The 15,589-nt window shown below is 41.5% G+C and overlaps 1 protein-coding gene across 5 annotated transcripts in view; it reads left to right on the top strand.

Annotated features, from left to right (window-relative positions):
* Positions 1 to 15,589, top strand: part of casz1 (castor zinc finger 1) — a 601,697-nt gene that overhangs the window by 15,183 nt on the left and 570,925 nt on the right. The window contains exon 1 of one of the 5 annotated variants that reach the window (XM_051931298.1): positions 2,252 to 2,326. The exons of the other annotated variants lie outside the window; for them this stretch is intronic. The gene's annotated coding sequence lies outside the window, so the exon portion shown is untranslated. Of the gene's footprint in view, positions 1 to 2,251; positions 2,327 to 15,589 lie in introns of those variants that run through there. 5 annotated transcript variants of the gene reach the window in all.

The following is a 15,589-nucleotide window of genomic DNA, read 5'->3' on the forward strand; positions in this document are numbered from 1 at the left end:
TCTTTTTGCTTAACAGTGGTTTGCGTCTTGGAAATATGCCATGCAGGCCATTTTTGCCCAGTCTCTTTCTTATGGTGGAGTCGTGAACACTGACCTTAATTGAGGCAAGTGAGGCCTGCAGTTCTTTAGACGTTGTCCTGGGGTCTTTTGTGACCTCTCGGATGAGTCGTCTCTGCGCTCTTGGGGTAATTTTGGTCGGCCGGCCACTCCTGGGAAGGTTCACCACTGTTCCATGTTTTTGCCATTTGTGGATAATGGCTCTCACTGTGGTTCGCTGGAGTCCCAAAGCTTTAGAAATGGCTTTATAACCTTTACCAGACTGATAGATCTCAATTACTTCTGTTCTCATTTGTTCCTGAATTTCTTTGGATCTTGGCATGATGTCTAGCGTTTGAGGTGCTTTTGGTCTACTTCTCTGTGTCAGGCAGCTCCTATTTAAGTGATTTCTTGATTGAAACAGGTGTGGCAGTAATCAGGCCTGGGGGTGGCTACGGAAATTGAACTCAGGTGTGATACACCACAGTTAGGTTATTTTTTAACAAGGGGGCGAATACTTTTTCACACAGGGCCATGTAGGTTTGGATTTTTTTTCTCCCTAAATAATAAACACCATCATTTAGAAACTGCATTTTGTGTTTACTTGTGTTATATTTGACTAATGGTTAAATGTGTTTGATGATCAGAAACATTTTGTGTGACAAACATGCAAAAGAATAAGAAATCAGGAAGGGGGCAAATAGTTTTTCACACCACTGTATCTATTTGCTGCAATTATGATTTGTCTATATGTCCTATGCAGTGACTATTCTACCTGCCTGTCTGTTATATATAGCACTTTTTCACCTACCTCCTATTTAAATCCTTTCACATCTGGTGTTCTATCTGTGGTGTTTTATCTATCTATCTATCTATCTATCTATCTATCTATCTATCTATCTATCTATCTATCTATCTATCTATCTATCTGTCTGTCTGTCTGTCTGTCTGTCTGTCTGTCTGTCTGTCTGTCTGTCTGTCTGTCTGTCTGTCTGTCATGTCAGAAGTTTGCTTTCTTTTTAATTTTCTTCTTTGTTCAGACCAAAGTGTCTGTATAAACCAATTATTTATTTACTTACATGTCTAGTTATATATTTATTTATCTAAAGAGCTTCTGTAAAAAGCCAAATTTTCCCCAGAGACAAAATATCTATCTATCTATCTATCTATCTATCTATCTATCTATCTATCTATCTATCTATCTATCTATCTATCTATCTGTCTGTCTGTCTGTCTGTCTGTCTGTCTGTCTGTCTGTCTGTTATATAGTGCCTTTCATATCTATCTATCTATCTATCTATCTATCTATCTATCTATCTATCTATCTATCTATCTATCTATCTATCTATCTATCTATCTATCTATCTGTCTGTCTGTCTGTCTGTCTGTCTGTCTGTTATATAGTGCCTTTCATATCTATCTATCTATCTATCTATCTATCTATCTATCTATCTATCTATCTATCTATCTATCTATCTATCTATCTATCTGTCTGTCTGTCTGTCTGTCTGTCTGTCTGTCTGTCTGTCTGTCTGTCTCATTGCTTTGAGTCGGCATCAGTGCCAGTCAGAGTGAGCCGAGTATTCTGGGTGGTGCTGACAGGACAGCTCCTTTATCCCGCCTGCCTTGCCCTGAGATCAGAAGGTCCCTGTTTGAGCTGCCCCATCTGTCACTGCTCTGCAAGCCGTTGCTCGTTGGGGATCTTGTCCTTTTCAGGATCTGATTCATAACTATAGAGGTTGCGCAGTAGAAGGGGAAAGACAGATTACAGGCTGTCAGACTGGACACCCACATGTGCCTGAGAAGTGATCATGCAGTCGAGTGTGTTCAGGTGTAAATGGGGGTGATTTTTTTTTTTTTTTTGCTCCTCGGCTTCCCCAGCAAGCAGTGACACACATACACACACACAAATAATCGCACACAAAATGGCACTGGAATGCTGAGTTGGAGAGGCATTTATTATAAACGTGGGATCCATTTGTGCTTCGCCTTGATCAATTTTGACGTGTTTGCTGTGTGCCCTGTGTGCCTTTGAGGTGAAAAAAATGCAAAAGGCAGAGAGAGAGAGAGAGAGAGAGAAAGAGAGAGAGAGAGAGAGAGAGAGAGAGAGAGAGAGAGAGAGAGAGAGAGAGAGGGACACGCTGGCCCTTCCAAGCTCATTATCATTCTTAATAAGTCTTAAGGAATGAAGGAGCATTGAGTGTAAATGCAAGGTAATCCTGACACTCCTCAAGGTGAGCAGAGACAGAACGAGACGCGTGCTCCTTCACTGCAGCTCAGCTATGAAAAGGTAACGGGGGACCCCTTTCTTTGGGTGGGGGGCACTGACAGTGGATCTAATAGGGTGCTGCCTGACTGTTTGGGGAAAGAGTATCCCCCCCATAAACATTGATGACTGAGAATGAGGGCCTGTGGGGTCTGAGCAGAGTTGGCAAAGGTGAGCAAAACTCCGAGCAGGTGTGCGTGGTGGAGTTACATTTGCTGCTCACAGATGGCATTTTAAGTTCGTCAGAGCGGGCATTGCGCCTGTTAAGCTAGCGATGATCGATGTTCAAAAAACGCTGAAGGTCTGCATGTTAGCCTCTGAACTTGGGCGAACAAACAGAATCGCAGGGGATCAAAGACGCCTCGACTGATCACTGAAAGGGCACTGTTTAGATTATTTTTTTTTTCTGTTTTCATAGCTCTAGAAATGAAAGTTAGCATCTGTAGAAGGTTGGCTCACATATTATAGCTGACAGCCCGGTCCCAGCAGCCATGCGGAGGCAGTCCGCTGTAGTAAAGGTGCCTGGCAGTCCCTTGGTAAGGGGAGGCACGTGGTGGTGTTATGACGGATGGATCAGGGTGGTTATTATTTGAGGTGGGCTATCACAACCACACAGGTCTGGGGTGCCCACGTCTCCCCTAATGTTGCTTTACATTTACATTTTTAGTCATCTTTTTTGACAGTTTTATAGTATGGTTAGTTCCGTGCAGCCCCAGCAGGTGAAATGGTTTAAGAAATCTCACATGGTGAGTTAGCGGAGCGGTTTGAACCTCCATGCTTGGAGTTTACAACTGTGCCTGCATTTGGACTTCATTTCTGTTATCGTAGGTTTTCTCCAGCTGTTTTAAGATGTACTGCCATGGATTGGCGGACTCCTCTAAATGTGTGTGTTCCTGCACTGTGGTGTAGCATGCAGTGGTCTGACTTCAAGTGATGGCGTCACTAAAACTCCACCAAACTTCTTTGCAGAAATTCATTCATTCCTGCACAATGGTGGAGCTGCCCAGGAAATAGTGGCCAAGTTATTCACATCTGAGGAAGCAAAGTGGCGAAGCTGCAGGGAAACTGAGTCACAGCCTATCCACAGTTTGATGTATTCCATCCGTGAATCATAATTGTGTATAGTGCCTTTGATTATCACTGATATTTCTGTTAATCCTCCTGGCATAGTGCTGGTGGTGAAGTTGGAATGAGTTTGCGGTTTTGCAATTCATGGCGACATATTGCACTTCATATTTCAATCAGTCTCTTCCTCCCCGAAAACCACAACTAACAATCCGCAAGAGTCACTGATATGGCAGCGGAGCTGATGAGGCTCAGTCAGAGCAGGTCTCAAGGACAGTTGGTGTTTGATTGTCACAGAGGCTGTCTACGGCAACACTATTAAAAATGTTTTCTGAAATTATCAAGAGCACCGTAACAGGGGGCAGCTCGATGGCGCAGCAGTTAGTGCGCGAGTCTGCATATTCTCTCTGTGCCTGTGTGGGTTCAAATCCTACATGTGGCAATTTTCTGTGTGCTTTTGTGCATTCTGCCCCTGTCTGGCTGGGTCCCAAAGCCTAATCGGCGGGCTGTAAGTTAACCTGATGTTGCTCAGACCTGCAGTATCGATGGGTCTTAAAGTCTAACTAGTGGTCTGTAAGTTAACCTGTTGTGGCTCTGACCTGCAATATCGATGGGTCTTAAAGTCTAACTGGTGGTCTGTAAGTTGACCTGATGTGATTCTGCCATGCAATATCGATGGGTCTTAATGTCTAACTGGTGAGCTGTAAGTTGACCCTGTGTGGTTCTGATCAGCAATATCAATGGGTCTTAAAGTCTAACTGGTGGTCTGTAAGTTGACCTGATGTGGCTCTGACATGCAATATCGATGGGTCCCAAAGCCTAACTGGTGAGCTGTAAGTTAACTTGGTGTGGCTCTGACCGGCAATATCGATGGGTCTTAAAGTCTAACTGGTGGTCTGTAAGTTGACCCTGTGTGGCTCTGACCTGCAATATCGATGGGCCCCAAAGCCTAACTGGTGGGCTGTAAGTTAACCTGGTGTGGCTCTGACCAGCAATATCGATGGGTCTTAAAGCCTAACTGGTGAGCTGTAAGTTAACCTGGTGTGGCTCTGACCAGCAATATCGATGGGTCTTAAAGCCTAACTGGTGGGCTGTAAGTTGACCCAGTGTGGCTCTGACCTGCAATATCGATGGGCCCCAAAGCCTAACTGGTGGGCTGTAAGTTGACCCAGTGTGGCTGTGACCTGCAGTATCGATGGCACCCTGTGCACGACTGGCACCTGTTTTTAGTTTAGGGGCTGCACACTTTCTGACTGTTTAGTGCTCTACACACTCCTGGGACCCCCTGGGTCTGCGGGTTTTGTTCCACCCAACTTCTCTTTTTAAACGGACACCTGGTCTGATTAAACAAGCTGTTATTTCTGACTCTGTAAGTTTTGGGCTCAGTGTAGAAATCACAAAACTAAGCTTACTAAATTTGAACTAGAGTGTACCAAAGCATTTATGTCTGTTACATGGGGTTAAGTTAGTGCTTATTTTAAAAACTTGTTTCTTCAGATTTGCACCATCATTGTGATTGGTTTCTTTTAGCTTTTCTGGGCTTTTTCGGTTATTTAATGCATAATTTACTAAAGTGCACATTAATGGGTGTGTATGTTCAAATATTTCAGATAAAATAAAATAAATGAATTATTGTGTTGTGAAATGTGACAGTAAATATATTGTGGCCTATGCTTGCTGGGATAAACTGTAGTCCCCCATGGCACCGCTCAGGATTAACTGGGCTTAGAAAATGCTACGGTATGGTTGTCGTGAAATATATTTTATTATTTATTTCTTTATTTATTGTGACCAATGGTAGGGAGCCAGTTTGAAATGGCAAAAATCATTGGGGTACCAATCCCAGTAATTCTCATTTTAATTGATGCAAAACAAAAGGGTGCACAGTGACAAAACAAAAATTAGGATGATCAAAATCAGTCAACGTGGGGGTCCCAGCGGTGTTTGAGTTCTCGTGGCTCTCACCCAGGAGCTACAAGTCACAAAGGAGACATCACCTTCCAGGGCCGTCCCTTTTTATGGTGTCCTGACCAGGGGCAGAGCTTGATAGGGTCGAAAGCCCTCATTGGACATCTTCTGGGGGCTGTGGGAGAAAGAGAAGATACCGTTAGTGACAGCTCCCCCTCTTGCTCCAGACTGGTATTGCTTAGAGCGCTTTGAGTAGTGAGAAAAGCGCTATATAAATGTAAAGAATTATTATCATTACCCCACTCAAGCCCAAAAGAGGATCCACAATTGCACATGTGTTGACTTGTGTGTATTTAATTCTTCCTTTCTTTATTATTTCAGTGACACCATATGGAACATGAAACCTACCTTGAAATGAGAACTGTCAAGGTGGGCTCTAGCGAATGCTGTGTTTTGATTGGTGAACTATCCCCAGAGTGCAAGCTCACAGTTGTAAGTTTTATACAAACTTTTGAGCCACAGGATTTCTATAAATGCCAACCAAAGCTGTGACTGCACACATCTGTCGAAAGAATTACTGCATGAAGCCGTTACTTTAATTCAAGAAGCTTTGAATTCATCACCAGGAACCTACGTCTGAGATGTGGTGCCCACCAATAAGTGCAGCACAAAGGTTTATGTGCACTCTACTGATGATTGACCAATCAGCATTCAGTATTCGCTAGAGCCAGCCCTTTCAACTTTGATGGGTGAAAATGACAGTTTTCAGTTTAAGGCGTTCATGATGCATGCGGTGTCACTGAAATAAATAAAGAATTGATGAAATGTATAAAGAAATAAGCAGCAAAAGCATATTTTTATGTATACATTTTTATTCATTTATTGTCACAATTCATATATTTATTTGTGTATTTACTTATTTACTTATGTAAATCTTTACATGGGCTTGCTCCTGCCTATTTATCTGAACTGTGTGCTTTACACCAGCCATCTAGAGTGCTTAGATCTTCTGGTCAGCTGTCTCTGGTTGTCCCTCGTACCAAGTGTAAAACCAAGGGGGACAGGGCTTTTGCAGCTGTTGCGCCTCGCCTGTGGAACTCTTTACCTCATAATATAAAGGAGTCGTCTACAATTGAACTGTTTAAAACAAGACTAAAGACTCATTTCTATTCACTTGCATTCAGTGACCTTCAGTAATACTGATGGCTTCCTCTTTGTGATTATATTACATTACTTCTATTTTTTATGTATATAACATTACTTCTATTTATTATGTATTTTATTTTATGTTCATATATTTTATTTCTATTTATGTTTTATGTTAATTTGTTCTATTTTTGTAAAGCACTTTGGCAACAGCATTACTATGTTTGTTTTAAATGTGCTATATAAATAAATTGACAATTATTTAATTAGGTCAGAAATATTCCTCCATACGCCTGACACTGAAGTGGCTGCTGCCTTTCAGCATGCAGTGTCATTTGCTCTTCTCATTGTTAATTGTCAGAATTAAGGGGGCAAACTACACCAAAATGAGAATGAGAAAACAACAAAAGAGAGTTAAGCATTTAAAGCGATGGCAAAAATACAAATATTTATAAAAGTCTTACAAATATAAAATTCACACTGCTGTGCTTTGCTGAATGCAGAATAAGAGAAATGCCAACCAGCTAATTCAATGAGATCACTGAGAAGTGAAACTGGCGAGATCAAAAACCTGCAGCCACAGAGAGACCCCCGGATTGAGTACGAGTATGAGAGCCCCCCGAATAACTGGATTACGCCACTAGATCTCAAATTCAGGGATACATTGTGGGGCTGCAGGTGTTGGATCCAATATGTTTCTCTAATCAAAGTGTGACTCTTAGTTTGATTTCATTGTTAGGTTTTTATTTTGCATTCAGAAGAAAGCACTAGTGTGATATGTACATCGATAGACAGGCTGGAAAGGCACTATATAAGACAGACAGATAGAACATTATTTGTCCCAAGGGAGACATTTGCCTTTTTATAGAACCTCACTAAATATTTTTACAAAAAACAACCTCCCTCAAATACATAAGTAATTACTATAAAAGCAATTTCTGACCTGGCTAAAAATCAGAGAGCAGTCGCAGTGAGACGTCATGCAGACGTATTGTTGTAGGTGTAAAGGAGCCTCAGTAGTTTTCTGACACACTCCTCTTAAAACAACAAGCCCTCTCAAATACTCACCAGGATGAGTAAAAAGAATGAAAACTACAGACTTGGCAGTTGCCGTCACTGTGATTCATTCTAAATTCTATTGCAGTTGGTCTGAAGGAGCCCCCGTAGTGTTTCTTGACACACTTCTGATGAATACTTTGTTAGCTGAAAGTCCTCAGTGTTGGTGTGTCAGAGAGGAGATGTGCAGCATTGTTCATAATGGCACGCAGTTTTGTCTTTATTCTCTCGTCCACAATTACCTCCAAAGGGGTTCGGAGTGTGTCCCATAACTGAGCCTGCCATCTTATTCAGCATGTTCACTCATATCTCTTGAAGTGATGTTACCAGCCCAGCACACCACAGTGTGGAAAATCACACCAGCCATTGCAGAGGTGAAGATGTGAAAGATGTCACTACCCACATTAAAGGAACGCAGTCTCCTCAGAAAAAAGAGCCCATTCTGCCCTTTCTTCTCTAGTTCCTCTGTGTTATGAGACCAGTCCAACCTGTCACAAATGTGGCCCCCCCCCCAAGAACTTGTAGCAGTGTACCACCTCCTCCCCGTCCACTCCCTGAACAGTAACCAGATGTAGAGACTCTTTAGCACAGTCTAAATGATGTGAATGACAATCCCAGGCTCAAATCCTACCCTAGGCCTCTCTGCTTGGAGTTTGTGCCATCTCCCTGGTCTGTGTTCACACCTGCACCCCAAAGATGTACAAGTTAGAGGAACTGGTGACTCCAAATGGATGCCAGTGCCAGAGCCAGTGTGCATGGCTGAACCCTCTGATGAACTGGCATCCCATTCATGGTTGTTTCCTGCCTTGCCTTCAATGCTTCTGAGACAGGTTGTGGCCACCTTCTGAACAAACGGACAGAACTATGATTAGTGTAATCGGTGAGTCAGGCTTTATTTTTATTGCACATTTCCAGACTATGACTAGTGTTGAGTTTTTGACCAAATTATTCAGCAGACTACAGGAGCAACACTAGGGGTGGCTCCTTTATGCCAACATCAATACGCTTGTGTAATGCCTCACTGCGACTGGGACAGCCATGTCAGAAGATTTCATTCTTTTTAACTTTCTTCTTTGTTCAGACCAAAGTGTGTGTGTATACACATTTATTTATTTATTTACTCACTTACTTACTTACTGTAGTTATTTATATATTTATTTAACTAAAGAGCTTCTGTAAAAAGCCAAATTTTACTTAGGGACAAAATACAGATCTATCTATCTATCTATCTATCTATCTATCTATCTATCTATCTATCTATCTATCTATCTATCTATCTATCTATCTATCTATCTATCTATCTATCTATCTATCTATCTATCATCAGGAGCACATTCACTGAGTCTAATTATTCAATTCAGTATTTGAAAGTTTGCTGCAGCAATTTGTGATCCAGTCATGTAGCACAATAGAACAGTTAGGTCACTTAGGCTTTGTCTTTTTTAGCGCCTTTGAAGTGCAGAGAAAATGTACAGCAAATGATAACATACTGAGGCCAAAATATCCCCTCCAAAGACTTTGTCCAGGGTTCAGTCCTTCAAATTGAAGATTTCTTTATGCAGTTAATTTTTAATTAATGTGTCAAATCAGTCGATCATGAGTAGACCCTCCATTCCTGCCTTAAAATGGCCTACTGAATTAGCCACATAGGGGTTTGTGTTTCTGTTTGAAGGGAATAACTGGAACAACATCATGCCGGCCATGGTCTTGCCTCCATACAGGAGAAGATACACACTCCATGGACACATTGCCTGGATTTAAAACCTGGTCCCTGGATTTGTTAACAGAAGCATGAACTGCTGCGTCACCCTGCTGTTTGATTGACGGCTTTGTGAATTTGCCGCACATATTATCAGCACTGTGGTGGAACTCAGTGACGACTGTCCGAAAACCATTTGGTCCTTCATTTTTGCATCTCTCCATCAGTCAGTTCTCTTTGAAGTCCTGCCTGCGTGCATTTTTTGCAGAATAGATTTGCTGTTCTTTGATGTGCCCACTGGCCGTACCCCATGGCACTGCTCATATTATTAGGTTCTGTAGAGACCTTACATCAAGTGTGAGAGCAATAGTACACTATTATAAAATATATGATCCAAGACAACTTTACTCTTTAGTTTATTATAGTGCCTTTCATCAGTATACTTAAAAGCGTGTTCCTTTTTTTGGGTTCAATCAGCCTCTGTCTTCCTCTTCTATCTGACAGTACTTTCTTTGTCATCCGAGTTAGGATTTGTTTCATTTTTCTCTTGGCTCACTGCTCTGCTTTCTGCTCCTCACCTCTGGAACCTCATCATTATCATCATCATCATCATCATCATCATCATTGTCGTCGTGGTCGTGATCAGCAGATGATGGCCTCCACAGGCTTACATGTTTCCTGTCTGTGTCTCAGTTTTCATCCTATATATAGATAACAACTCTGGAAAAGTTGGCCCCAAGATGATTAACATTCCTTATTATGGCAGCTGTGTCATCTGTATGGTAATCAATGTAAATATTCTTGATTATTCTGATTTGAATTTTTAATGATGCTAAATAAAGCTGGTATGTATACTGTACATTAGCTACAATGTATATTCATGTCTGGGAGTAGGTATTGGGGTTCCCAGCCTGGCAGTATTATCGTAGAACGAGAGGCGGCACGGTGGCACATTCAAACACCTTGGCACCACACAGCCCGTGGACCCCAATTCAGTTAAATCATTTTGAGTGGGCTTTTCATGTCTTCCCTGTGGCCAAGTTGGTAGGTGCAGATGGCTTGCTAGATGGTGAGACCTGATGTGCAAAGTGTTGACTTTTGAACGATAAAGGCTGTCAGGTCAGGCCCTGCTCCTGATGCACTTTGACTCCAAGAAAGTCACTTAACCTATCAGCGCACCAAACTTCATTATAGCGCCATACTCACAAAGCTCATGTTCACTATAATAAGGCACTTAACAGAACTTATATTAATTCAGGGGTGGTTCATTTTGCTGCTCTTGGTGTAAGAAGATTCAGAAAATGGCTGAAAGAGGACGATTCAGTCCATTTAGTGTACGTGATTATCGAGTGAGTCTGCTTCACCAACACAATAGCTCAGCGTCTTCCAAACTCCCGGCAGCTTCTGTGTGGAGATACACTTCATGGATTCTGTTCTCTTTGCTTTATTAGCAGCAGGCAGGCTGTGTGGCCTACTGGGTAAGGTGCTGGATTTACACCACAAAGCTGACCGGTCAATGCCTATCCTGAAAAGCTGTACCAAACTTATAATGTATTAGGATGGCATCCACTATAGAATGGCACTTTAGGTGAATACTCCACCAATGCAATGATATTTTCATATGTTAATTATCCCATGCAGTTTGTAGTGATGGGCAAGTAAAATTTAGAATCTCACGTTTCATGCAAAACAGAGATAAAAAAGTTTCTGATTGAAAAGGCATCAATGGAGACCATTGCCTCATTGCGACTGGGACAGCCATGTCAGAAGATTTCTTTCTTTTTAACTTTCTTCTTTGTTCAGAGCAAAGTGTGTGTGTGTATACAGATTTATTTATTTATTTACTCACTTACTCTAGTTATTTATATATTTATTTAACTAATATATTTATATATTTATTTAACAGTGTTGGATAACAAACAAACAGTTCTTGAAAAAATGCCACATTACATGTGTCACATAATCCTTATGTGAAGTCATCTAAATATATGCCCACAATATCCCAAAAACACAAATTTATGCTATAATATTCCTAAATACACCATCTCTGGAAAAAGCTGTCACTTTTAGTCTTTAGTTTTATGGTTTTCATTGACACCACGTTAAGTGCAATGTTAGCCAATGAAGAAGCTGACAGTGTGCTGGACTCCTGACCAATGAATGAGGCGGGGAGGCGGGACTTCCATTCAAAGGCTCATTCCCGTCATTCAAGTGCACTTCAGTTTTGTTCAGAGAGTGTTATCAAAAATAGTTTATTGGCGATATTTTAGTAAAATTGCATGCGTTTGGAACGTTGTGAGCATAAAACTGAATGACTTCTCCTTTGGATTATGAGACACGCATAACCTTTGAATTTCCCCTTGGGGATTAATAAAGTATCTATCTATCTATCTATCTATCTATCTATCTATCTATCTATCTATCTATCTATCTATCTATCTATCTATCTATCTATCTATCTATCTATCTATCTAACCTGTCATTTGTTTCTTGTTATTTAGTGCTGGCCACCATAGATGCCTATTCTATCAGAAAGTTTGAGATACAAATGTTTTTTACCCATCACTATAAACTACATGTGGTAAGGAACATTAAATATTTCATTTTTAGGTTTATTATTCCATTAACTTTTTTTGCATTGGTGCATGTAATGAAAGTAATTGCATCATAGCTAATGGTTTTCAGCATAGAAAGGTGCTATAAAAAGTTTTTTTTGTCACATAAGTTTTAACTTAGCTGTTTTAGTATTAACCTATTGGCTATTTTTGACCAAACATGGATCTCATGTCAGTCCAGTCTAGGACTCCCCCATTCACACACTTAGTCTGGACCAGTTCAGTGTCACCAATTAGCCTAACGTGCCGAGTACCTGAAGGAGAACCCACAATGACACAGGGAGACATGTAAACTGCACACAATCGGCAACCAAAGTGAGCCTCCTGACATTGTGAGCCAGCAGCGCTAATCACTGCACCACCACACTGCTCTTCAGTGCTATTTGACTATCTATAAGTATATATGTACAGATTGCAGTGCAATTCTTACTTGTGTTAACTCTTTTGAGTCTTTACCATTAATATATTGTCAAGGTTTGCTCAAGCCTTGTTTGATTCTGCCAGGATAGGCTCCTGCAACCTTGAATTGGATTAAGCAAGTGTGGCCTGTAGAGGGGGATCCTGCCAGCCAAACACGACACTGACAGCCGCAGGGCACAAGTTGCATGCTTTATTTATTTATTTATTTATTTATTTATAATGTATTAATTATAATTTATATTATTTATTATAATTTATTTATTAATTTAATATTTATTTGTATTTCTTTATTATTTATTCATGCTTTTATTTTTATTTTTTTTTAATTTTTCCATGAGGGAAACGTCTTCCCCCGTTTTTCACATGTACATTACAGCACAACACAAAGTACACTTCTCTTTTCTCCTTTCTCTTTTCGTCTATTTCTGTTCTTCACTGTCAGCCTCCACTCCTCCTGGCAGGCTTTGTCTTCCACCTCCCGACTCTGGCTCCCTGAGTAGTGGCTGCTGGCTCCTTTTATTGGGCAGCTGGAAGTGCTCCATGTGTCGGGTGACCTTCTTCCGGTTGTGGCGGAAGTGCTGCAATTAAGGGCTCAACAGTACTTAGAGCCCCTCCTTGGCTGTGCCCATAGAACCCAACAAGACTATACCAAACTCTTAACTCCCGTGGAGCCCTGTGGGAGTCCGAGGCACTGCTTCCACCCAGAGGGGCTGCCATCTAGTGCTCTGGGGGAGGTAAGGCTCAGAATATTTTCTCTCCCCTGGCCCTTCCAGTATAAAGGCGTTCCAGCTGGAATTTTTGGAGGATTTCAATACTTTCCCTATTCTTCATATATGAGAAAGTGAGGGAGGTCTAAGACGTCAAGATTCATCAACATCTCAACATCAAATTTTTGGACTGTTACAATACTTTCCCCATACTTCGTATACGAGAAAGTAAAAAGGGCTGAGAGTGTAGCTGAACTTGCCTCACTGGTAAAGCCTCTGTTGGGCAGTACATTATTGGCACAGTATATGATACTTTGGCAACATGAAACTGTGCTGGAAAGTCATCATGGAAAGTCGGCATGCTGCCCTGTGGTTTCTACTCCTGTAATGCGATACTGAGATTAGCAGCACAGTCATCAAGTTTGACATCCCCGCCAAATAGATGACACCATCTTTACCTGACTGCTGCCAACACCCAATGCGCTTATTTTGTCTTTTATGCTGACTTATGATTGTTGTGCGTGGATAGAAGATTAAATTGAATTTTCACTCTTAGCTAATGTCACCGCTATCCGTTTCTGACCAATCCATCAACAGCACGTGTACATCCAGTTTTTTTTAATGTGGTCAAGTGCCATCCCGTCGTGATGCACATTAATACAGGTGTCCACGGATGTACTTTGCTCTGGCTACAAATTCTCATCCGAGTCCAATCTGCTGACTTTAAGTGCTGACATCATTTTTTCACTCAATTCTGACTTTGGTCCTGTCACTGCTGGTGGGTCGCCTAACTCACTACAATGTGCCAAAAAAGAAAAAATGGATTAAGAGAGTTGCTAGCAGAATATACGATTGTGACAAGCAGAGCATGACCCGTGTGTCTTGTTTATAAAGGAAATATGGCAGGAGTGGTTTGTTGATATATTCTGGCACACGCCAGGTATATAAAATGTTCTTTTTGTCCCTCAATAAAATCAAATTTGACACCCCTGGACAAGAGGATTGCAGTTTTCATTCCGGTTAAAACATTTCCAGTATTTGATCAGCAGACCTCAAAGCTAATTCAGTAAAATCCGATGTGACAACATCTATGTGGTGCCTTCAAAAGCTGTAACATCACCCCATTTGTCTGTGGTATGTCCCTTCTGATAACGATGTATGTAACATTATCTTTAATTTCACACTTTATATGTCTGTGTATGTCCTTGCCGACAATGTCATTTTTCTGAGTTTTATAAATCTCACTATGGTGCCTTGTTGAACCTGATGAGCTCCTGTGCTACGAGTACGACCCACACAGTAGGAGGAATAGGCTTTAATAAATGAACAATAGCAAAGAAAAAAGACAGCGTCTGATTATCAGATGGTCGTGCAGCTTGTTTGCGTATTTATTCAGGATGGAGTACATCAAATCCATCAGCATTGAGTCCATATATATTTGGCCGAAAGCTGCCATATATGGTCAACCAATACTCCCAAATGCTCCGTTTTTGTGATTAAGTTCCTTAAGGCAGACAACTGAGGACAGAGGAAAATCCTCCAAAAAATACCCCAGTGAGTCAGAGGAATTAGCAGCCCAGTTCTTTGGCGCAGTTGGTAACCCTGTAGCCGGCTAGGCCGTTCTTGTGGTAGTAGGGAGACTGAAGAAATGCAAGTTCCAGAAATAAAAATGTTGCAGTGGATGTGCAGGGTGGGCATAGTGGATTGAGTTAAATACAAATGCATTAAAACAAGAGTAAAGGTGAAAGGGATACGGTAGAAGAATGTGGAGAGAAGAAGCATCCTGGAGATAAAAAGAAAATGGTGTGATTAGAAGAAAGAATTAGAGGGAGGCTAAAAACCTGAAGGGAGGATGTGATAGCGAAGGATATGCAGGAGAGTGGGAGTAATAAGGAGATGGCTGGAAGAAGAATGGGATGCGGCAACTCTGGATGAGCGGGGAAGAAGTTCAACCCTTATGAAAGCATTATCATGTCACAAGAAGACTTCTCTGTTCGGATAAACCATGTAAATGGAAGCATATTTATTGTTATTACTCCTTCTAATACCATTTGGTTTAAAGTCCAAAATTCACACAACCATTAATTGTTTTCGGAATATCACAACATGATTTAAGAAGAAATTACAATTATTCCATAGCATATGTGATCCAGGCCTTTAACGACCTTTTGGGCACAGCCATCAGCAGTGTGTCTGTTTGCGGAGAGAGTGTTGACCTTGTCGAGAGGTTTACTTACCTTGGCAGTGACATTCATGTCTCTGGTGATTCTTCCTATGAAGTCAGGAGACGGATTGGGAGAGCATGGTGGGGTCATGGGGTCGCTGGAAAGGGGTGTGTGTGTATCTATGCAAAAGGACAAAGGTCCAATTCTTTAGAGTCCTGGTGCTTCCTGTCTTGCTATATGGTTGCGAGACATGGACGCTATCCAGTGACCTGAGACGAAAACTGGACTCCTTTGGTCATGTGTCTCTCCGGAAAATCCTTGGGTACCGTTGGTTTGACTTTGTGTCAAATGAGTGGTTGCTCATGGCAACCATGGCACTATAGCCAAGTGGCACGTTTCCCAGAGGGTGAACTGGCTCGTAAGATCCTCATTGTTGGGGACCAGAGTGGCTGAACCAGGCCAAGGGGTTGCCCATGTAACACCTGGCTGTGGCAGATAGAGGGTTA

This window comes from Erpetoichthys calabaricus, chromosome 8 (genome assembly GCF_900747795.2).
Source record: "Erpetoichthys calabaricus chromosome 8, fErpCal1.3, whole genome shotgun sequence".
Classification (NCBI taxonomy): Eukaryota; Metazoa; Chordata; class Cladistia; order Polypteriformes; family Polypteridae; genus Erpetoichthys; species Erpetoichthys calabaricus.